The sequence below is a fragment of the Arachis stenosperma genome, chromosome 9 (genome assembly GCF_014773155.1).
Source record: "Arachis stenosperma cultivar V10309 chromosome 9, arast.V10309.gnm1.PFL2, whole genome shotgun sequence".
NCBI classification, from domain to species: domain Eukaryota; kingdom Viridiplantae; phylum Streptophyta; class Magnoliopsida; order Fabales; family Fabaceae; genus Arachis; species Arachis stenosperma.
This window is the reverse complement of record NC_080385.1, coordinates 82,402,774-82,427,582: the sequence shown is the minus strand read 5'-3', so window position 1 is coordinate 82,427,582 and position 24,809 is coordinate 82,402,774. Positions and strand designations below refer to the sequence as shown.

Here is a 24,809-nt window from a genome sequence, read left to right as displayed (position 1 = left end):
GAACTTCTCCACCATGTCATAAAAGATGGATAAAATACATCTCTGAAAGGTGGTAGGTGCATTGCATAGGTCAAATGGCATTCGTCTATAGGCGAATACGCCCGAAGGACATGTGAATGCCGTCTTCCCTTGATCCAGTGGATCTACTGCTATTTGATTGTACCCGGAATATCCATCCAGGAAGCAATAAAAAGCACGACCTACTAGTCTTTTTAGCATTTGGTCAATGTAGGGTAAAGGAATGTAATCTTTCCTGGTGGCGTCATTGAGTTTTTTGTAATCAATGCACATACGCCACCCTGTAACAGTCCTTTTTGGGATCAGTTCATTCTTTTTATTGTGAACCACTGTTATTCCTCCCTTCTTAGGAACAACTTGGATAGGGCTCACCCATTGGCTGTCAGAAATGGGATAAATAATCCCAGCCTTATAGAGTTTAGTGACCTCTTTTGGCACTACTTCCTTCATGGCTGGATTATATCGCCTCTGTGGTTGTACCAGTGGTTTGGCATTATCCTCCAAGAGGATTTTATGCATGCATCGGGAAGGGATAATACCCTTAAAGTCACTGATAGTCCACCCAAGGACAGTCCTATGTGTTTTATGCACTTGGATTAGTGCTTCTTCTTTCTGTAGCTCTAGTGTAGAGCTTATGATCACCGGATAGGTGTCTCCCTCTCTCAGAAATGCATATTTCAAGGAGGGGGGTAATGGCTTAAGCTCAAGCTTAGGAGGCTTCTCTTTTTCGTCAGAGGTTTCCAGAAGTTCCTTTGAATCAGGTTGAGTGTCATCAAGGATATCATCAAGCCTATCCTTGAAGCTTTCGGCCATGTTAACTTCTTCCACCAGGGAATCAATGAAGTCAATGCTCAAACATTCTTCAGGAATGTCTGGATGTTGCATAGCCTTCATAGCATTCAGTACGAACTTCTCCTCATTGACTCTTAGGGTTACTTCCCCTTTTTCAACATCAATGAGGGTTCGTCCTATGACTAGAAAAGGTCTTCTTAGGATGAGAGATGCACTCTTGTGCTCCTCCATGTCTAATACCACAAAGTCAGTAGAAAAGGCAGAAGGTCCAACCCTGACAATCATGTCTTCTATTACTCCTGATGGTATCTTAATAAACCCATAAGCAAATTGAAGGCACATGCGGGTTGGTTTGACTTCCTCAGTCAAATAGAGCTTCTTTATTAGTGAAGCTGGTATTAGGTTGATGCTTACTCCAAGGTCACATAGAGCTGTCCTTGTACAAGCATCACCTAGAGTGTATGGTATCATAAAACTTCCAGGATCCTTAAGCTTCTCTGGCAAGCTGTTTTGAATGATTCCACTGCATTCTTCAGAGAGGAGGACTGTTTGTGTCTCTTTCCAATCCTTCTTATGACTTAGAATGTCCTTCATGAACTTTGCATAAGAAGGTATCTGTTCAAGAGCTTCTGCAAAAGGGATTTTTATTTCTAATGTTCTGCGATACTCTGCAAAGCGGGCAAACTGTTTATCCCTTTTCTCTTGATATAGTTTCTAAGAAAATGGCATCTTAGCCCTTGTACTCCTCAACCTTGGTTGAAGGAGGCCGAATGCCATGTGAGTTGGAAGGGGCACTACTAGCTTGCTTAGGAGGGTTGTTATCAATAAATGACTGACCTCCCTTGCATGGGCGTTCAACACCCATGCTGCTGTTCCCTTGGGCGTTTGGATACCTAATCTCTCCCCTTTCATGGCGTTCAATGCCAGTAGGGTTACCTTGGGCATTTTAAAAAAGATGAGAGATAAAAGATCATATTAAGATAAGAAAAGATTTAAATTTTAAAATAAGATAGAAGATAAGATAAGAAAAAATTTGAAATTAGAAAAAGATAAGATAAGAAATTTAAAAGATTTGAAAAAGATTGAATTTTAAAATTGGATGTTAGAAAAGTTAAGATAAGAAACTAAAGATTTGAAAAATATTTCAAAAAGATAAGATTTTGAAATTTGATTTTGAAAAAGATTTAATTTTGAAATTTAAAATTTGAAAAAGATAAGATAAAATTTTTAAATTTTGAAAAAGATATAATAAGATTTGAAAAAGATAAGATTTTTGAAAAAGATATGATTTTTTGAAAAAATTTATTTTTGAAAACTTGACAACTAAGATACGATAGGATAAAAATTTAAAATTGAAATCTGAAATTTTTTGAAAAAAAATTTGAAAATTAATGGTTAGAATTAGTTAGAAAAGATATATTTTTTTATTTTTGAATTCATGATGAAAGAGAAAAACAAGTAGAAGACACCAAACTTAAAATTTTTAGATCTAGTGTACCAGAATTTTCGAAAATTTGGATGAAAACACAAGGGGACACCAAACATAAAAATTTTAAGATCAGGACACACACAAGACTCAAGAACACTTTGAATGTTAACAAGAACACAAAGAAGAAGACTCAAAGAACACGAGAACATAAAAAGAACACCAAACTTAAAAATTGAAACAAGATTTAAACAAAGAAAAATTATTTTTTTTGAAAAAAAATTTTTAGAAAGAAGGACTCAAAGGAACACGGTTACCTAATTCATAAGCCAACGCTCTAACCAATTGAACTCAAAAGAAAATAAAAATATTTTTGAAAAACCTTTTAGATTTTTCGAAAAATAGAAAGGAAAAATAAAATAAAAGACTTAATACGAACACAAACAAAGACTCAAATCAAGAACAAAATTAAACAAAGAAAAGAAAAATATTTTTGAAAAAGTTTTTAGAATGTTTCGAAAATTGAGAAAAAGAAAATAAAAATAAAGGACTCAATTAAAATAGTGTAAAATAAACTTACTTGATCTAAGGAGCAAAATAATCTGGCAGTTTGTCCAAACTGAACAATTCCCGGCAACGGCGCCAAAAACTTGGTGTGCGTACGCAAAGCCCCACACTTTTTTGTACAGCAGCAGTATTAGTAAGTGCACTGGGTCGTCCAAGTAATACCTGAGCGAGTCAGGGTCGATCCCACGAGGATTGTGGCTTGAAGCAAGCTTATGGTTGTCTTGCAGGTCTTCGTCAGGCGGAATCAGAAGGTTGTTGATGTGATTATGTTTAGAATTTTGTATAAGTACTTGTTATTATAATTGGAAAGCAAAAATGGGAATAGAGTTGAGAGTTGGAGTTGTTTTGTCTTTCTGAAGTAACTCTGGTACTACTGTCTTCTTTGCTTGTGAATGATCTTCTTCTATGGCAGGCTGTATGTGATCAAAGCCATTGCCTGTGGTCATTGATTTCCTCTGCTACAGATTGAATGCCAGGTCCTTTGTCATTCACTCCAACGGAGGGTGAAGCGCTTAGCAAGTCATTCTCCTGGCAATCCTACTCAAAATGCCACAGTCAAGGTCAAATCTTCCGGATCAGAGAATGCTGCTTCTTTGGAATCTAGCCTATACCACGGAGAACTTAATCTCCCCAGAGATCGGCTGAATTGGTGTCTCTAGAAGTCCCCACAAAATCGTGGATTAACAGTTTGAGAGATGTATAAACATAGTTGTTGGCTCGTGCTTTTCTTCTTGGTATTCACACGAACCCAAGTAGACACAGGTGTTTGTGAGACACACTTGTCTTAGTGTGATGAATAGAGCTAATTGGTTATATCATCCTATTCACTACAATGAAGATCAGATATACATCTTAGAGATAGATTAGAAACAGATCGAAGAAGAAAGAATAGTACTTTTATTAATTTATAGGACTCAACAGGGCTCCTCCCCTCAACCTAGGAGGTTTAGAAACTCATACTGAGGTAAAACACAGTGGTAAACGTGTATAATGAGAGAAAGTGATGTATGTTGTTCGAATGACATGGATAAAATCCTTTAAATACTAAGCTAATGACTAGTAAGGGTACAACAGTCTTTTTAGTGCTAAAATTCACTTCTGAGGCCCACTTGGTAAGTGTTTGGGCTGAGCTTGATGAGATCCACGTGCTATGAGGTCTCCTATATGTTGAACGCCAGCTAGGGAGTCATCTTTGGGCATTTGGACATTGGGCTCTGCTTCCTTGGGAGCTAGACGCCAGAAAAGGGCAGAAAGCTGGCATTGGACGCCAGTTTTGGGCCTTCTAATATGAAACAACGTATAGACTATTATCCATTGCTGAAAAGATCTAAAAGTCAGATTTCCATAGCCGTTAAAAACGCTCCATTTGGACTTTTGTAGCTCCGAAAAATCTCTTTCAAGTGTAGGGAGGTCAGATTTGGACAGTATCTGTAGTGCTATCTCTATCTCTGAATCAGACTTCTGCTTCAGCTCCTCAAATTCAGCTAAAAAATACCTAAAAAGGTACAAAAACACCCAATGTCAAAGTGGAATCTAAAAATGTGAAATTAACACTAAAACCTATAAAAAATTAATAAAAACTAAGTAAAACCTATTAAAAACTATATGAAAACTATGCCAAAAAGCGTATAAAATATCCGCTCATTAGTCAAAATCCCCTTTTTAGTGCTTTTCTTAATTGCCTTCCCTTCTTTAGTTTCAAGCTTTGGGTGTTGTGTGATAGTTTGAGTATTTCCTTCATCAAGAATTTCTTGGAGTAATGGTTCAATGAAGTCCTGCATCACGCAACTCTCTGATTCATTCTCTTGATTGATTTTCTTCCTTTCTTTTGTAAGGTTTTTCATTGCTTCTTTTGGGAGGGAGTTTGCATGTTCCTTTGTCACCTCTAGTTGCCTCTGTGGATATGGAATCTTATGCTTATATGCCTCCACATCCTCCTTCTTCATTGGAATTTCAGTTGATCCAGGGGCCTCTTTTTCTTGTTCTTCCAATTCCTCCTTTGCACACACCATGTGGTGTTCATCCTCTTTGCTAAACACCACTCCATTCATTACCTTTCCTTCTTCCCTTGGATTGTTCTCAATATCACTTTGGAAGATATTAATGGGTTTTGCTAAGTGTTTAGCAATTTAGTCCAAATGCACTTCCATTTTCCTGAAGAGGATCTCAACTCCCTGAGAATATTGTTCGAATGTTAGATCAAGAGATGAAGGTTGAAAATGATTTTGTGGATATGTGTGTGTTGTAGTGAAGTTGTTTTTAGGGGTATGGAATGAGTTTTGTGGGTAGAAAAATGTGTTTTGTGGATTTTGAAATGAGGTTTGTGCATAATGAAATGAATTTTGTGAGTGGTGAAATGAATTGTATGGGTTTTGGAAGAATTTTTGTGCTGAGGCATACCCAAGTGATGAAGATTTTTGATACAAAAAATCATGAGGTGGAGTTGGGCGATCTTGCATGAATGTATTTAAGGCACAATCAAGTGATGATGGCTCTTGATGAATAGAATATGGAGCATTAAAATCTCCTCCCCAGCCACAATTTATGTAGTTGTTAGATTCATGTGAATTATTTTGTGGCTGAGGGAAGTGCCCCATTTCATTTGATTGCTCAAATCCCATCATTCTTTATTGTTATTCCTAACCACCATTAGGATAGTAACATGAATCATTTTGTGGTGGTGGACAATATCCCATTTAATTTGCTTGATTAAAAGATGAAGTAAACTCCATTCTTACTTGAAAATACTATGTATCAAACACAATCACCAAGAGAAATTGAAATTTCTTATGTCACAAATAAGGAATTCTTAGTGAGGCAATAACATAAACACTTGATTGGCAAGAGAAAATAAAGAAAAAAATGCCAATGAAAAAATAAAAAATGTCTAACCTAGGTAATCAACCAACCGGTAGTTTGTTAATCACAATTAATCCCCGGCAACGACGCTAAAAACTTGATACGGAATTGATGAACAATATTCTGATCCGTAGAATTATCGACAAGTGCACCGGGTCGTATCAAGTAATAAAACTCACAAGAGTGAGGTCGATCCCATGAGGATTAACAGATTAAGCAAGTAATAGTTGATTGATTATTCTAGTTAGACGGTTCAATTTCGAGTGATAAGCAACTAAAAATTGTAAATGACATGAAATTAAATGCAAGCAATAAAGAACAAGAAGTAAATGAAGCAAATGTAAAGTGCTGATAAGTTAAATTACAAGGAAAGTAAAGTACGGGAAAGTAAATTGCAAGAAAGTAAAGTGCAAAAAAATAAAGTGCAAGAAAGTAAATAACAAAAACTAAGAATGAAAAGAACATTAGAATCAAGAGATATTGCATTCTCAGGATCAACAATTCTCATCTCTACTTCAATCATGCAATCATTGATCTCTTGGCAAATCATAAGTAATCAAACCCCCAATCTCTCGGTGATTTGATTTCTCTTAACTTGATCAATTGATAATCTCTTTATCTAATTGCTCATGAGAAGAGATGAAGAGTGGTCTCTGATTTAGAGTCACACAACCCTCAAGATCTCAATTCAAAGTGATTATATCTCATATATCAAGCTAAGAATTATCAATCAAGAGAGTTATGAGAGAAGAGCCTCAAACTGAATTCTGACTCCTTTCTCAAGTTCATCATAGAATTCAAATAGATCTAATCCTTCTCTCGATAGTAATTAGATCTTTGAAGCACAATGATTCTCTCTAAAGAAGTAATGAAAGAAGAATTGAAGATGAAGAACGAAAAAAAATCAACCCATTAAATTGCAATAGAGCACTCTTTCCCAATTTAAAGAGTTAGAGACTCATAACTAAATATTTACAAAAGTGGGTACGAAAGAAAATGGAAGAGAAGAAGAGTGTGAAAGTGTGTGAAGAGAGAGTCTGATGACCCCTCCCTGGATCGTTCCTTTTTTTCCCTTCGATCGTTTTGTTTTTAAAATGATGAAACTAAGGCCCTATTTATAAGGTAACTAAAATTACAAATTTAAATGAAATTCAAAATAAATTACAATCAAAGAAAAATTAAATAATTCTAGATGATTCTTGTGGCCTTGATTGGTTGACAATTATGGGCTTGCTTGCATGAAATTGGAGTGGACTTTGAGTGGAAGAAGTGGACCAAATTGATGCTCCAGAGGTCACTTGGCATTTGAAACTTGAAAGTAGGCATTTGGAGCTTGAAATTGGTATTTTAGACGCTGTTAGTTTGAAGTTTGAAATGCCAAATGGCTCCTTGGGCGTTTTAGACGCCCTTAATAGGCATTTCACACGCCGGTTTGGCATTTCAGTATTTGGGTGTCACTTTGTTGCTCCTTGTTCATGGCCCAAATGGCATGACACTGTAAAACCCGGCTAATTATCGAATAATTAACCCACAAATTAAAATTTATTTTAGAAAATTATAAAGTAAAATTTTATAGTTTAATTTGATCAAAAAAATTAAAACAAGAATTTGGACACTAATTTTAAAGAATTTAGCCCAAGATTGGGCTAAATGGGCCAAACCGGGCCAACTGGGCCCGTTTTGGGTCCTTGGCCCAACCCAATAGCCAATTAAGTGATGGGCACAACCCTTCCTTCCCTACATGAAATATAAACACGCTGAGAGGTAAAGGGGGGAACATGAAACCCTTATCCTCATTTAATTCAAACTTCATTTGATCATAACATTTTATGCAGAGCTCTGATCGCTACACCTTTGTAGCCACGCGACCGCGGTGTCAAGCTCTACAAAGCCCATAACTCTATTCAAGAGGTAAGCCACGAATCCCTCTTTGATTTCCCAGCCCTAGAATTCAAAATTATTAGATAAAATGTGTTGAGATTTTGAGTTTTTGATATTATAGGATCCAATTAGCTTGAGGGGAAGGCTTAATCTTGCCTCTTTGATCCTTGGGTTTGGTAAGATTCTTAACCCTAACTCAAATACTTGAGTTGTTGTGATTAGTGATGAGCGGATAATTTATACGCTTTTTGGCATTGTTTTTAGCATGTTTTTAGTAGGATTTAGTTAGTTTTTAGTATATTTTTATTAGTTTTTAGTTAAAATTCACTTTTCTGGACTTTACTATGAGTTTGTGTATTTTTCTGTGATTTCAGGTATTTTCTGGCTGAAATTGAGGGACCTGAGCAAAAATCTGATTCAGAGACTGAAAAGGACTGCAGATGCTGTTGGATTCTGACCTCCCTGCACTCAAAGTGGATTTTCTGGAGCTATAGAAGCCCAATTGGCGCGCTCTCAACGGCGTTGGAAAGTAGACATCCTGGGCTTTCCAGCAATATATGATAGTCCATACTTTGCCCAAGATTTGATGGCCCAAACCGGCGTTCAAAGTCACCTTCAGAATTCCCAGCGTTAAACGCCGGAACTGGCACCAAAGTGGGAGTTAAACGCCCAAACTGGCACAAAAGCTGGCGTTTAACTCCAAGAAGAGTCTCTGCACGAAAATGCTTCAATGTTCAGCCCAAGCACACACCAAGTGGGCCCGGAAGTGGATTTTTATGTCATTTACTCATCTTTGTAATTCTTAAGCTACTAGTTCCCTATAAATAGGACCTTTTGCTATTGTATTTTTCATCTTTTGATCACTTTAGGTCTCTAGATCATCTTTTGATCATGTTTTGATGATTGAACCCTCTTTGGGAGGCTGGCCTCACGGCCATGCCTAGACCTTGTTCTTATGTATTTTCAACGGTGGAGTTTCTACACACCATAGATTAAGGTGTGGAGCTCTGCTGTACCTCGAGTATTAATGCAATTACTATTGTTCTTCTATTCAATTCCGCTTGTTCTTGTTCCAAGATATCACTTGTTCTTCAACTTGATGAATGTGATAATCCGTGACACTCATCATCATTTTCACCTATGAACGTGTGACTGACAACCACCTCCGTTCTACCTTAGATTGGGTGGATATCTCTTGGATTCTTTAACCGGAATCTTCGTGGTATAAGCTAGAACTGATGGCGGCATTCAAGAGAATCCGGAAGGTCTAAACCTTATCTGTGGTATTCTGAGTAGGATTCAATGATTGAATGACTGTGACGAGCTTCAAACTCCTGAGGGCGGGGCGTTAGTGACAGACGCAAAAGAATCACTGGATTCTATTCCGGCCTGATTGAGAACCGACAGATGGATAGCCGTGCCGTGACAGGGTGCGTTGAACATTTCCACTGAGAGGATGGGAGGTAGCCACTGACAACGGTGAAACCCTTGCATACAGCTTGCCATGGAAAGGAGTAAGAAGGATTGGATGAAGACAGTAGGAAAGCAGAGAGACGGAAGGGACAAAGCATCTCCATTCGCTTATCTGAAGCTCTCACCAATGAATTGCATAAGTATCTCTATCCTTATCTCTATGTTTTATTTATATTTCATCTATCACCATTTGAGTCTGCCTGACTGAGATTTACAAGGTGACCATAGCCTGCTTCATACCAACAATCTCCGTGGGATCGACCCTTACTCGCGTAAGGTTTATTACTTGGACGACCCAGTGCACTTGCTGGTTAGTTGTGCGAAGTTGTGTTTATGCCATGGTATTGAGCACCAAGTCTTTGGGGCCATTACTAGGGATTATTTGAGTTGTGAAAAAGAAGTGATCACAATTTCATGCACCAAGTTTTTGGCGCCGTTGCCGGGGATTGTTGAGTTTGGACAACTGACGGTTCATCTTGTTGCTTAGATTAGGTATTTATCTTCAGAGTTCTTAAGAATGAATTCTAGTGTTTCAAGGTGATGTTCTTATCATCATCAAAGCTGATTGATTCTTATCAATTTAGCTCTTGAATGCAATGTCCTGCTGAAGCTTGGCTAGCCATGTCTAATTCCTTTAGACTGTAGCTTTAGACTAATATTGCATGATTCCTGGAATTCTCATTAAGAATTTTGATTCCTTTATTTTCCTTTTCACTTAATTTTCGAAAAATCCCAAAAAAAAAAAAAATTACAAAATCATAAAAACCCAAAAATATTTTATGTTTCTTGTTGAGTCTAGTGTCTCATGTTAAGTTTGGTATGAATTGCATGCATTCATTCATGTGTCTTCATTAATCTTCAAGTTGCTCTTGATGATTTCCATGCTCTGATCTTTAAATTCTCTTGACTTGATTGTTTTGTTGTTTTCCATATGCATTCTCATTTTGTTAGTGTCGGTAGTATACAACTACTAAGTTTGGTGTCTTGCATGCATTGTTATTTGATTTTAGTTGCATTTTGATTATTCCTCATTATAAAAAATTCCAAAAATATTTTTAATTTGTGTCTTTTCAAGTCAATAATACAAAGAATTGAAGATTCAGAACATACAGCAGAGGAATTACACAGAAAAAGGCTGGGCGTTCAAAATGCCCAGTAAGGAAGGCAGACTGGCATTTAAACGCCAGCCAGGGTGCCTGGCTGGGCGTTTAACGCCCAAAAAAGGTAGTGCATTGGGCGTTAAACGCCAGAATGTGCACCATTCTGGGCGTTTAACGCCAGGATGGCACAAGAGGGAAGATTCTGTTTTTAATTCAGATTTTTTTCAAGTTTTCAAAGTTTTTCAAAATCAAATCTTTTTCAAATCATATCTTTTCAATCAAATCTTTTTCAAAATCAATTTCTTTCCTTTTTTAAAAATACTTGCTATCAATTAATGATTTGATTCAACATTTCAAGTATGTTGCGTTTTCTGTTGAGAAAGGTTTAATGTTTGAATCATATCTTTTCTTGTTAGCCAAGTCATTAATTTTTAAAATCAAATCTTTTTAAAATTGTTTTCAAATCATATCTTTTCAATCATATCTTTTTAATCACATCTTTTTCAAAGAAGTTTTCAATCATACCTTTTTAAATGCTAATTTCAAAATCTTTTTCAAAAATTACTTGATTTTTTTCCCACTCTTGGTTTTCAAAAATCAATTAAAGTTTTTCAAAATATTTTTAAAATCTTTTTAATTTAATTTTCGAAATTTCTTCCCCTCTTCTCACATCCTTCTATTTATGAAGTATCACTCCTCCTCAATGCACAATTCGAACTCTGTCTCACTAAGTTCGAATTCTTCTACCTCTTTCTTCTATTTTTCTTTTCCTCTGACACCTCAAGGAATCTCTATACTGTGACATAGAGGATTCTATATTTTCTTGTTCTCTTCTCTTTCATATGAGCAGGAGCAAAGACAAAGGCATTCTTGTTGAAGCTGACCCTGAACCTGAAAGGACCTTGAAGCGAAAGCTAAGAGAAGCTAAAGCACAACTCTCTGTAGAGGACCTAACAGAAATCTTCAAAGAAGAATCTCACTAGAGATGGCAGACAATTCAAAGAAACAAGCTTATGGACTTGTAGAGGATGTTCTGGTAAAGGTTGAAGACCATTACATCCATGTTGATTTCATAGTCCTAGAGACTGGGAAGTGCATGGATGAATCCATCATCCTTGGCAGACCCTTCCTAGCCACAGCTAAGGCTGTGATTGATGTTGATAGAGGTGAACTGATCATTCAAGTGAATGAAGGATCCTTTGTGTTTAAGGCTCAAGGATATCCCTCTGTCACCATGGAGAGGAAGCATGAAGAGCTTCTCTCGAAGCAGAGCCAAACAGAGCCCCCACAGTCAAACTCTAAGTTTGGTGTTGGGAGGCCACAACCAAACTCTAAGTTTGGTGTTGAACCCCCACATTCAAACTCTAAGTTTGGTGTTGGGAGGTTCCAACATTGCTCTGAGTATTTGTGAGGCTCCATGAGAGCCCTCTGTCAAGCTACTGACATTAAAGAAGCGCTTGTTGGGAGGCAACCCAATGTTATATTTTATCTATTTTCCTTTGTTATTTTATGTTTTCTGTAGGTTGATGATCATGAGAAGTCACAAAATCAATTGAAAAAAGCAAAAACAAAATGAAAAACAGGAAGAAAAACAGCACACCCTGGAGGAAGAACTTACTGGCGTTTAAACGCCAGTAAGGCTAGCAGATGGGCGTTTAACGCCCAGTCTGGCACCATTCTGAGCGTTTAACGCCAGAAAAGGGCACCAGACTGGCGTTAAACGCCAGAAAAGGGCAAGCACTTGGCGTTAAACGCCAGAAAAGGGCAAGCACTTGGCGTTAAATGCCAGAAATGGGCACCAGCCCGGCGTTTAACGCCAGAATTGGCTCAAAACGTATTTTTGCATGCCATTTGGTGTAGGGATGACTTTTCCTTGACACCTCAGGATCTGTGGACCCCACAGGATCCCCACCAACCCCACCACCCTCTTTCTTCTTCACCCATTCACCAATCACCTCAATACCTCTTCCCCAAAAACCCTTCACCTATCCAATCCCATCTTTCTCTTCACCACTCACATCCATCCTTCATAAAACCCCACCTACCTCACCATTCAAATTCAAACCACTTTCCCTCCCAAACCCACCCATAATGGCCGAACCCTACCCCTCCCCTCACCCCTATATAAACCCATCTTCACTCCTTCATTTTCACACACCCTAAACACTACTTCTTCCCCCTTTGGCCGAACCACATAGCCTCCTCCATCTCCTCCATTTTCTTCTTCTTCTACTCTTTCTTCTTTTGCTCGAGGACGAGCAAACCTTTTAAGTTTGGTGTGGTAAAAGCATTGCTTTTTGTTTTTCCATAACCATTTATGGCATCCAAGGCCGGAGAAACCTCTAGAAAGAGGAAAGGGAAGGCAAAAGCTTCCACCTCCGAGTCATGGGAGATGGAGAGATTCATCTCAAGGGGTGCATCAAGACCACTTCTATGAAGTTGTGGCCTTGAAGAAGGTGATCCCTGAGGTCCCTTTCAAACTCAAAAAGAGTGAATATCCGGAGATCCGACATGAGATATGAAGAAGAGGTTGGGAAGTTCTCACCAACCCCATTCAACAAGTCGGAATCTTAATGGTTCAAGAGTTCTATGCCAATGCATGGATCACCAAGAACCATGATCAAAGTGTGAACCCGGACCCAAAGAATTGGCTTACAATGGTTCGGGGGAAATACTTAGATTTTAGTCCGAAAAATGTGAGGTTGGCATTCAACTTGCCCATGATGCAAGGAGATGAACATCCTTACACAAGAAGGGTCAACTTTGATCAATGGTTGGACCAAGTTCTCATTGACATTTGTGAAGAGGGCGCCCAATGGAAGAGAGATTCAAGTTCTCATTGACATTTGGACCAAGTTCTCATTGACATTTGTGAAGGCACGACCTCAAGCCCGTGGCTAGAGGATGGTTGGAGTTTATCCAACGCTCAATCATTCCCACTAGCAACCGGTCCGAAGTTAATCTAGACCGGGCCATCATGATTCATAGCATCATGATTGGAGAAGAAGTAGAAGTTCATGAGGTAATAACCCAAGAACTCTATAAGATGTCGGACAAGTCCTCTACCTTGGCAAGGTTAGCCTTTTCTCATCTCATTTGTCACCTCTGATATTCAGTTGGAGTGGACATAGAAGGAGACATCCTCATTGATGAGGACAAGTGATGAGCGGATAATTTGTACCCTTTTTGGCATTGTTTTTAGTATGTTTTTAGTATGATCTAGTTAGTTTTTAGTATATTTTTATTAGTTTTTAGTTAAAATTCACTTTTCTGGACTTTACTATGAGTTTGTGTGTTTTTCTGTGATTTCAGGTATTTTCTGGCTGAAATTGAGGGACCTGAGCAAAAATCTGATCCAGAGACTGAAAAGGACTGCAGATGCTGTTGGATTCTGACCTCCCTGCACTCGAAGTGGATTTTCTGGAGCTACAGAAGCCCAATTGGCGCGCTCTCAACGGCGTTGGAAAGTAGACATCCTGGGCTTTCCAGCAATATATGATAGTCCATACTTTGCCCAAGATTTGATGGCCCAAACCGGCGTTCAAAGTCACCCTCAGGAATTCCAGCGTTAAACGCCGGAACTGGCACCTAAATGGGAGTTAAACGCCCAAACTGGCATAAAAGCTGGCGTTTAACTCCAAGAAGAGTCTCTACACGAAATTGCTTCATTGCTCAGCCCAAGCACACACCAAGTGGGCCCGGAAGTGGATTTTTATGTCATTTACTCATCTCTGTACACCCTAGGCTACTAGTTTTCTATAAGTAGGACCTTTTGCTATTGTATTAGAGAGCTTTTGATCATGTTTTAATGATTGAACTCACTTTGGGAGGCTGGCCATTCGGCCATGCCTAGACCTCGTTCTTATGTATTTTCAACGGTGGAGTTTCTACACACCATAGATTAAGGTGTGGAGCTCTGCTGTACCTCGAGTATTAATGCAATTACTATTGTCCTTCTATTCAATTCCGCTTGTTCTTTGTCCAAGATATCACTTGTTCTTCAAATTGATGAATGTGATGATCCGTGACACTCATCATCATTCTCACTTATGAACAAGGTGACTGACAACCACTTTTGTTCTACAAGCAACCAAGGCTCTAGTGAATATCTCTTGGATTCCTGATACACGATGCATGGTTGATCGCCTGACAACCGAGTGCTCGCCTGACAAACGAGCCAGCCATTCCGTGAGATCAGAGTCTTCGTGGTATAGGCAAGAACTGATGGCGGCATTCAAGAGAATCCGGAAGGTCTAACCTTGTCTGTGGTATTCTGAGTAGGATTCAATGATTGAATGACTGTGACGTGCTTCAAACTCCTAGCAGGCGGGGCGTTAGTGACAGACGCAAAAGAATCACTGGATTCTATTCTGGCCTGACCGAGAACCGACAGCTGATTAGCCATATACTGTGACAGAGCATAGGAACATTTTCACTGAGAGGATGGGGGTAGCCACTGACAACGGTGAAACCCTACATAAGCTTGCCATGGAAAGGAGTAAGAAGGATTGATGAAGACAGTAGGAAAGCAGAGAGACGGAAGGGAAGGCATCTTCATACGCTTATCTGAAGTTCCTACCAATGAATTACATAAGTGCCTCTATCTTTATCTTTATGCTTTATTCGTATACCACTATACCCATTTGAGTCTGCCTGACTGAGATTTACAAGGTGACCATAGCTTGCTTCATACCAACAATCTCCGTGGGATCGACCCTTACTCGTGTAAGGTATTACTTGGACGACCCAGTGCACTTGCTGGTTAGTTGTGCAAAGTTGTGTAGTGATCACAATTTCGCGCACCATGTTTTTGGCGCCGTTGCCGGGGAGTGTTTTGTGTATGGACAACTGACGGTTCATCTTGTTGCTTAGATTAGGTATTTTTCTTCAGAGTTCTTAAGAATGAATTCTAGTGTTTCATGATGATCTGTTGAAATCTGGTTGGCTGAGAAGCCATGTCTAATCTTATTGGACTGAGGTTTCAACTGATCATCACAAGAGCTTGTTGATCTCTATCAATTTTGCTATTGGAGCAATGATCTGCGAAAGCTTGGCTGGCTGTGAAGCCATGTCTAATTCCTGGACCGGAGTCTTAGACTAGCATTGCAATGATTCCTGGAATCCAAATTAAGAATTCTGAAACTTTTATTTTCTATTTCCATATAATTTTCGAAAAAAACACAAAAAAAAATTTCAAAATCATAAAAACCAAAAAGATTTTATGTTTCTTGTTTGAGTCTAGTGTCTAATTTTAAGTTTGGTGTCTTGCATGTATTGTTTATTTGATCTTGGTTCTATTTTCAAGTCAATAGTACAAGGAACTGAAGATTCAGAACATGCAGCAGAGGAATTACACAGAAAAAGCTGGGCGTTCAAAACGCCCAGTGAAGAAGGACAGACTGGCGTTTAAACGCCAGCCAGGGTACCTGGTTGGGCGTTTAACGCCCAAAAAGGTAGAGTTTTGGGCGTTAAACGCCAGAATGTGCACCATTCTGGGCGTTTAACGCCAGGATGGCACAAGGGGGAAGATTTTGTTTTCAAATCAATTTTTTTTCAAGTATTCATAGTTTTTCAAAATCAAATCTTTTTCAAATCATATCTTTTCAATCAAATGTTTTCAAAATCAATTTCTTTCCCTTTTCAAAGATACTTGCTACCAATTAATGATTTGATTCAACATTTCAAGTATGTTGCCTTTTCTGTTGAGAAAGGTTTAATGTTTGAATCATATCTTTTCTTGTTAGGCAAGTCATTAATTTTTAAAATCAAATCTTTTTAAAATTGTTTTCAAATCATATTTTCTCAATCATATCCTTTTTAAAACCAATCATATCTTCTTAACCTCATCTTTTTCAAAATAGTTTTCAATCAAATCTTTTTGACTTCTAATTTTAAAATCTTTTTCAAAAATCACTTGATTTCTTTCCCACTCTTATTTTCGAAAAATAATTAGTGTTTTTCAAAAATGTTTTCAAAATCTTTTACTTAATTTTCGAAAATTACTTCCCTTCTTCTCACATCCTTCTATTTATGGACTAACAATATTCCTTAATGCAAAATTCGAACTCCATCTTCTTTGATAAGTTCGAATTTTCTACTTCTGTCTTCTACTTTTCTTTTCCTCTGACACCTAAAGGAATCTCTATACTGTGACATAGAGGATTCCACATTTTCTTGTTCTCTTCTCTTTCATATGAGCAGGAACAAAGACAAAGGCATTCTTGTTGAAGGTGACCCTGAACCTGAAAGGACCTTGAAGCGAAAGCTAAGAGAAGCTAAGGCACAATTCTCTATAGAGGACCTAACAGAAATCTTCAAAGAAGAAGAAGACATGGCAGCCGAAAACAACAACAATGCAAACAATGCAAGGAAGGTGCTGGGTGACTTTACTGCACCTACTCCTGACTTCTATGGGAGAAGCATCTCTATCCCTGCCATTGGAGCAAACAACTTTGAGCTTAAGCCTCAATTAGTTTCTCTAATGCAACAGAATTGCAAGTTCCATGGACTTCCATTGGAAGATCCTCATCAGTTCTTAGCTGAATTCTTGCAAATCTGTGACACTGTCAAGACTAATGGGGTTGACCCTGAGGTCTACAGACTTATGCTATTCCCTTTTGCTGTAAGAGACAGAGCTAGGACATGGTTGGACTCACAACCTAAAGAAAGCCTGGACTCATGGGAAAAGCTAGTCAATGCCTTCTTGGCAAAGTTCTTCCACCTCAAAAATTGAGTAAGCTTAGAGTGGAAGTCCAAACCTTCAGACAGAAGGATGGAGAATCCCTCTATGAAGCTTGGGAAAGATACAAACAATTGATCAGAAAATGTCCTTCTGACATGCTTTCTGAATGGAGCATCATAGGTATTTTCTATGATGGTCTCTCTGAACTATCCAAGATGTCTTTGGATAGCTCTGCTGGAGGATCTCTTCATTTGAAGAAGACGCCTACAGAAGCTCAAGAGCTAATTGAAATGGTTGCAAATAACCAATTCATGTACACTTCTGAAAGGAATCCTGTGAACAATGGGACTAATCAGAAGAAAGGAGTTCTTGAGATTGATACTCTGAATGTCATATTGGCTCAGAATAAAATACTGACTCAACAAGTCAATTTGATTTCTCAAAGTCTGTCTGGAATGCAAAATGCACCAAGCAGTACTAAGGATGCTTCATCTGAAGAAGAAGCCTATGATCCTGAGAACCCTTCAATGGAAGAGGTGAATTACCTAGGAGAACCCTATGGAAACACCTATAATTCTTCATGGAGAAATCACCCAAATTTCTCATGGAAGAATCAAGAGAGACCTCAACAAGGTTTCAACAACAATAATGGTGGAAGAAATAGGTTTAGCAATGGCAAGCCTTTTCCATCATCTTCTCAGCAACAGACAGAGAATTCTAAGCAGAACCCCTCTGACTTAGCAACCATGGTCTCTGATCTAATCAAAACCACTCAAAGTTTCATGACTGAAACAAGGTCCTCCATTAGGAATTTGGAGGCACAAGTGGGACAGCTGAGCAAGAAAATTACTGAACTCCCTCCTAGTACTCTCCCAAGCAACACAGAAGAAATCCAAAAGGAGAGTGCAAGGCCATCAACATGGCCGAATTTGGAGAGGAAGGAGAGGCAGTGAACGCCACTGAGGAAGACCTCAATGGGCGTGCACTGACCTCCACTGAGTTCCCCAATGAGGAACCATGGGAATCTGAGGCTCAAAATGAGACCATAGAGATTCCATTGGATTTACTTCTGCCTTTCATGAGCTCTGATGAGTATTCTTCCTCTGAAGAGGATGAGTATGTCACTGAAGAGCAAGTTGCTAAATACCTTGGAGCAATCATGAAGCTAAATGACAAGTTATTTGGAAATGAGACTTGGGAGAATGAACCTCCTTTGCTCACCAAAGAACTGGATGACTTGTCTAGGCAGAAATTACCTCAAAAGAGACAAGATCCTGGGAAGTTTTCAATACCTTGTACCATAGGCACCATAACCTTCAAGAAGGCTCTGTGTGACTTAGGGTCAAGTGTAAACCTCATGCCTCTCTCTGTAATGGAGAAGCTAGGGATCCTTGAGGTGGAAGCTGCAAGAATCTCATTAGAGATGGCAGACAACTCAAGAAAACAAGCTCATGGACTTGTAGAGGATGTTTTGGTGAAGATTGAAGACCATTACATCCCTGCTGATTTCATAGTCCTAGAGACTGGGAAGTGCATGGATGAAACCATCATCCTTGGCAAACCCTTCCTAGCCACAGCAAAGGCTGTGATTGATGTTGATAGAGGCGAACTGATCATTCAAGTGAATGAAGAATCCTTTGTGTTTAAGGCTCAAGGATATTCCTCTGTCACCATGGAGAGGAAGCATGAAGAGCTTCTCTCAAATCAGAGTCAAACAGAGCCCCCACAGTCAAACTCTAAGTTTGGTGTTGGGAGGCCACAACCAAACTCTAAGTTTGGTGTTGAACCCCCACATTCAAACTCTAAGTTTGGTGTTGGGAGGTTCCAACATTGCTCTGAGAAAATGTGAGGCTCCATAAGAGCCATCTGTCAAGTTACTGACATTAAAGAAGCGCTTGTTGGGAGGCAACCCAATGTTATATTTTATCTATTTCCTTTTGTTATTTTATGTTTTTTTGTAGGTTGATGATCATGAGAAGTCACAAAATCAATTGAAAAAGCAAAAACAGAATGAAAAACAGGAAGAAAAATAGCACACCCTGGAGGAAGAACCCACTGGCGTTTAAACGCCAGTGAGGCTAGCAGTTGGGCGTTTAACGCCCAGTCTGGCACCATTCTGGGCGTTTAACGCCAGAAAGGGGCACCAGACTGGCGTTAAACGCCAGAAAAGGGCAAGAACCTGGCGTTAAACGCCAGGAATGGGCACCAGCCCGGCGTTTAACGCCAGAAATGGCTCAAAACGTGATTTTGAATGCCATTTGGTGCAGGGATGACTTTTCCTTGACACCACAGGATCTGTGGACCCCACAGGATCCCCACCAACCCCCACCACTCTCTCTTCTTCACCCATTCACCAATCACCTCAATACTTCTTCCCCAAAAAACCCTTCACCTATCAAATCCTTCATTTTCACACAACCTAACACCACTTCTCCCCTCTTTGGCCGAACACAAAAGCCATTTCCTTCTTCCTCATTTCTTCTTCTTCTACTCTCTTCTTTCTTCTTTTGCTCGAGGACGAGCAAACCTTTTAAGTTTGGTGTGGTAAAAGCGTTGCTTTTTCGTTTTTCCATAACCATTTATGGCATCCAAGGCCGGAGAAACCTCTAGAAAGAGGAAAGGGCCTCCGAGTCATGGGAGATGGAGAGATTCATCTCAAGGGTGCATCAAGACCACTTCTATGAAGTTGTGGCCTTGAAGAAGGTGATCTCCGAGGTCCCTTTTTCACTCAAAAAGGGTGAATATTCGGAGATCCGACATGAGATCCGAAGAAGAGGTTGGGAAGTTCTTACCAACCCCATTCAACAAGTCGGAATCTTGATGGTTCAAGAGTTCTATGCCAATGCATGGATCACCAAGAACCATGATCAAAGTGTGAACCCGGATCCAAAGAATTATCTTACTATGGTTCGGGGGAAATACTTGGATTTTAGTCCGGAAAGTGTAAGGTTGGCATTCAATTTGCCCATGATGCAAGGAGATGAAGACCCTTACACTAGAAGGGTCAACTTTGATCAAAGGTTGGACCAAGTCCTCACAGTCATATGTGAAGAGGGCGCACAATGAAAGAGAGATTCAAGAGGCAAGCCGGTTCAATTGAGAAGGCATGACCTCAAACCCGTGGCTAGAGGATGGTTGGAGCTTATCCAACGCTCAATCATTCCCACTAGCAACCGGTCCGAAGTTACTCTAGACCGGGCCATCATGATTCATAGCATCATGATTGGAGAAGAAGTGGAAGTTCATGAGGTTATAGCCCAAGAGCTCTATAAGGTGGCGGACAAGTCCTCTACCTTAGCAAGGTTAGCCTTTCCTCATCTCATTTCACCTCTGTTATTCAGTTGGAGTTGACATAGAGGGACATCCCTATTGTTGAGGATAAGCCCATCACTAAGAAAAGGATGGAGCACACAAGAGACCCCTCTCATCATGAGATCCCTGAGATGCCTCAAGGGATGCACTTTCCTCCACAAAACTATTGGGAGAAACTGAACACCTCCCTAGGAGAACTAAGTTCCAACATGGGACAACTAAGGGTGGAGCATCAAGAACACTCCATCATCCTCCATGAAATTAGAGAAGATCAAAGAATCATGAGAGAGGAGCAACAAAGACAAGGAAGAGATATTGAGGAGCTCAAGAACTCTATTGGATCTTCAAGAGGAAGAAAGAGCCGCCATCACTAAGGTGGACCCGTTCTTTAATCTCCTTGTTCTTTATTTTCTGTTTTTCGAATTTTAGTGCTTTGTGTTTATCTATGTTTGTGTCTTGTGATCATTAGTGTCTTAGTGTCTATGCCTTAAAGTTATGAATGTCCTATGAATCCATCACCTTTCTTAAATAAAAAATGTTCTTAATTGAAAAAGAAAAAGAATTGCATGAATTTTGAATTTTATAGCAGTTTAATTATTTTGATGTGGTGGCATTACTTTTGTCTTCTGAATGTATGCTTAAACAGTGCATATGTCTTTTGAATTTGTGGTTCATGAATGTTGGCTCTTGAAAGAATGATGAAAAAGGAGACATGTTACTGAGGATCTGAAAAATCATAAAAATGATTCTTGAAGCAAGAAAAAGCAGTGAATACAAAAAAAAAAAGAGGAGAAAAAAAAAACCGAAAAAAAAAGAAAGAGAAAAAGAAAGAAAAAGAAAGAATAAAGTTGTGATCCAAGGCAAAAAGAGTGTGCTTAAGAACCCTGGACACCTCTAATTGGGGACTCTAGCAAAGCTGAGTCACAATCTGAAAAGGTTCACCCAATTATGTGTCTGTGGCATGTATGTATCCGGTGGTAATACTGGAAGACAGAGTGCTTTGGGCCACGGCCAAGACTCAATAAGTAGCTGTGTTCAAGAATCATCATACTTAACTAGGAGAATCAATAACATTATCTGGATTATGAGTTCCTAAAGAAGCCAATCATTCTGAGTTGCAAAGGATAGAGTGAGATGCCAAAACTGTTCAGAGGCAAAAAGCTAAAAGCCCCGCTCATCTAATTAATACTGATCTTCATAGATGTTTTTGGAGTTCATTGCAAATTCTCTTCTTTTTATCTTATTTGATCTTCAGTTGCTTGAGGACAAGCAACAATTTCAGTTTGGTGTTGTGATGAGCGGATAATTTGTACCCTTTTTGGCATTGTTTTTAGTATGTTTTTAGTATGATCTAGTTAGTTTTTAGTATATTTTTATTAGTTTTCAGTTTACTATGGTTTGTGTGTTTTTTCTGATTTCAGGTATTTTCTGGCTGAAATTGAGGGACCTGAGCAAAATCTGATCCAGAGACTGAAAAGGACTGCAGATGCTGTTGGATTCTGACCTCCCTGCACTCGAAGTGGATTTTCTGGAGCTACAGAAGCCCAATTGGCGCGCTCTCAACGGCGTTGGAAGTAGACATCCTGGGCTTTCCAGCAATATATGTAGTCCATACGTTTCCCAAGATTGATGGCCCAAACCGGCGTTCAAAGTCACCCTCAGGAATTCCAGCGTTAAACGCCGGAACTGGCACCTAAATGGGAGTTAAACGCCCAAACTGGCATAAAAAGCTGGCGTTAACTCCAAGAAGAGTCTCTACACGAAATTGCTTCATTGCTCAGCCCAAGCACACACCAAGTGGGCCCGGAAGTGGATTTTTATGTCATTTACTCATCTCTGTACACCCTAGGCTACTAGTTTTCTATAAGTAGGACCTTTTGCTATTGTATTAGAGAGCTTTTGATCATGTTTTTATGATTGAACTCACTTTGGGAGGCTGGCCATTCGGCCATGCCTAGACCTCGTTCTTATGTATTTTCAACGGTGGAGTTTCTACACACCATAGATTAAGGTGTGGAGCTCTGCTGTACCTCGAGTATTAATGCAATTACTATTGTCTTCTATTCAATTCCGCTTGTTCTTTGTCCAAGATATCACTTGTTCTTCAACTTGATGAATGTGATGATCCGTGACTCATCATCATTCTCACTTATGAACAAGGTGACTGACAACCACTTTTGTTCTACAAGCAACCAAGGCTCTAGTGAATATCTCTTGGATTCCTGATACACGATGCATGGTTGATCGCCTGACAACCGAGTGCTCGCCTGACAAACGAGCCAGCCATTCCGTGAGATCAGAGTCTTCGTGGTATACGCAAGAACTGATGGCAGCATTCAAGAGAATCCGGAAGGTCTAACCTTGTCTGTGGTATTCTGAGTAGGATTCAATGATTGAATGACTGTGACGTGCTTCAAACTCCTAGCAGCGGGCGTTAGTGACAGACGCAAAAGAATCGCTGGATTCTATTCCGGCCTGACCGAGAACCGACAGCTGATTAGCCATATGCTGTGACAGAGCATAGGAACATTTTCACTGAGAGGATGGGAGGTAGCCACTGACAACGGTGAAACCCTACATAAGCTTGCCATGGAAAGGAGTAAGAAGGATTGGATGAAGACAGTAGGAAAGCAGAGAGACGGAAGGGAAGGCATCTTCATACGCTTATCTGAAGTTCCTACCAATGAATTACATAAGTGCCTCTATCTTTATCTTTATGCTTTATTCGTATACCACTATACCCATTTGAGTCTGCCTGACTGAGATTTACAAGGTGACCATAGCTTGCTTCATACCAACAATCTCCGTGGGATCGACCCTTACTCGCGTAAGGTATTACTTGGACGACCCAGTGCACTTGCTGGTTAGTTGTGCAAAGTTGTGTAGTGATCACAATTTCGCGCACCAACAAGCCCATCACTAAGAAAAGGATGGAGCAAACAAGAGACCCCTCTCATCATGAAATCCCTGAGATGCCTCAAGGGATGCACTTTCCTCCACAAAACTACTGGGAGCAAATCAACACCTCCCTAGGAGAATTGAGTTCCAACATGGGACAACTAAGGGTGGAGCACCAAGAACACTCCATCCTCCTCCATGAAATTAGAGATGATCAAAGAATCATGAGAGAGGAGCAACAAAGACAAGGAAGAGACATTGAGGAGCTCAAGCACTCCATAAGACCTTCAAGAGGAAGAACAAGCCGCCATCACTAAGGTGGACCCGTTCTTTAATCTCGTTGTTCTTTATTTTCCCTGTTTTTCGAATTTTAATGCTTATGTTTATCCATGTTTGTGTCTTATGATCATTAGTATCTTAGTATCTATGCCTTAAAGTTATGAATGTCCTATGAATCCATCACCTCTCTTAAATAAACAATGTTCTTAATTGAAAAAGAGAAGAATTGCATGAATTTTGAATTTTATAACAGGTTAATTATTTTGATGTGGTGGCAACACTTTTGTCTTCTGAATGTATGCTTAAACAGTGCATATGTCTTTTAAATTTGTGGTTCATGAATGTTGGCTCTTGAAAGAATGATGGAAAAGGAGACATGTTACTGAGGATCTGAAAAATCATAAAAATGATTGTTGAAGTAAGAAAAAGCAGTGAATACAAAAACAAAAAAAAAGGAAAAAAAGAAGGAGAAAAACGAAAAAAAAGGGAAAGAGAAAAAGAAAGAAAAAGAAAGAAATAAAGTTGTGATCCAACGCAAAAAGAGTGTGCTTAAGAACCCTATACACCTCTAATTGGGGACTCTAGCAAAGCTGAGTCACAATCTGAAAAGGTTCACCCAATTATGTGTCTGTGGCATGTATGTATCCGGTGGTAATACTGGAAGACAGAGTGCTTTGGGCCACGGCCAAGACTCATAAAGTAGCTGTGTTCAAGAATCATCATACTTAACTAGGAGAATCAAAAGCACTATCTGGATTCTGAGTTCCTAAAGAAGCCAATCATTCTGAATTTCAAAGGATAAAGTGAGATGCCAGAACTGTTCAGAGGCAAAAAGCTAAAAGCCCCGCTCATCTAATTAATACTGATCTTCATAGATGTTTTTGGAGTTCATTGCATATTCTCTTCTTTTTATCTTATTTGATTTTCAGTTGCTTGGGGACAAGCAACAATTTAAGTTTGGTGTTGTGATGAGCGGATAATTTATACGCTTTTGGCATTGTTTTTAGCATGTTTTAGTAGGATTAGTTAGTTTTTAGTATATTTTTATTAGTTTTTAGTTAAATTTTTCTGGACTTTACTATGAGTTTGTGTATTTTTCTGTGATTTCAGGTATTTTCTGGCTGAAATTGAGGGACCTGAGCAAAAATCTGATTCAGAGACTGAAAAGGACTGCAGATGCTGTTGGATTCTGACCTCCCTTTACTCGAAGTAGATTTTCTGGAGCTACAGAAGCCCAATTGGCCCGCTCTCAACGGCGTTGGAAAGTAGACATCCTGGGCTTTTCAGCAATATATAATAGTTCATACTTTGCCCAAGATTTGATGGCCCAAACCGGCGTTCAAAGTCACCTTCAGAATTCCCAGCGTTAAACGCCGGAACTGGCACCAAAGTGGGGTTAAACGCCCAAACTGGCACAAAAGCTGGCGTTTAACTCCAAGAAGAGTCTCTGCACGAAAATGCTTCAATGCTCAGCCCAAGCACACACCAAGTGGGCCCGGAAGTGGTTTTTATGTCATTTACT

At 39.3% G+C, this 24,809-nt stretch overlaps 1 non-coding gene across 1 annotated transcript; it reads right to left on the bottom strand.

Annotated features, from left to right (window-relative positions):
* Positions 1–16,851: 16,851 nt before the first annotated feature.
* Positions 16,852–16,959, bottom strand: LOC130953854 (small nucleolar RNA R71). Its single transcript, XR_009076014.1, has one exon. It is a non-coding gene; the product is annotated as a small nucleolar RNA R71 (small nucleolar RNA).
* Positions 16,960–24,809: the final 7,850 nt, after the last annotated feature.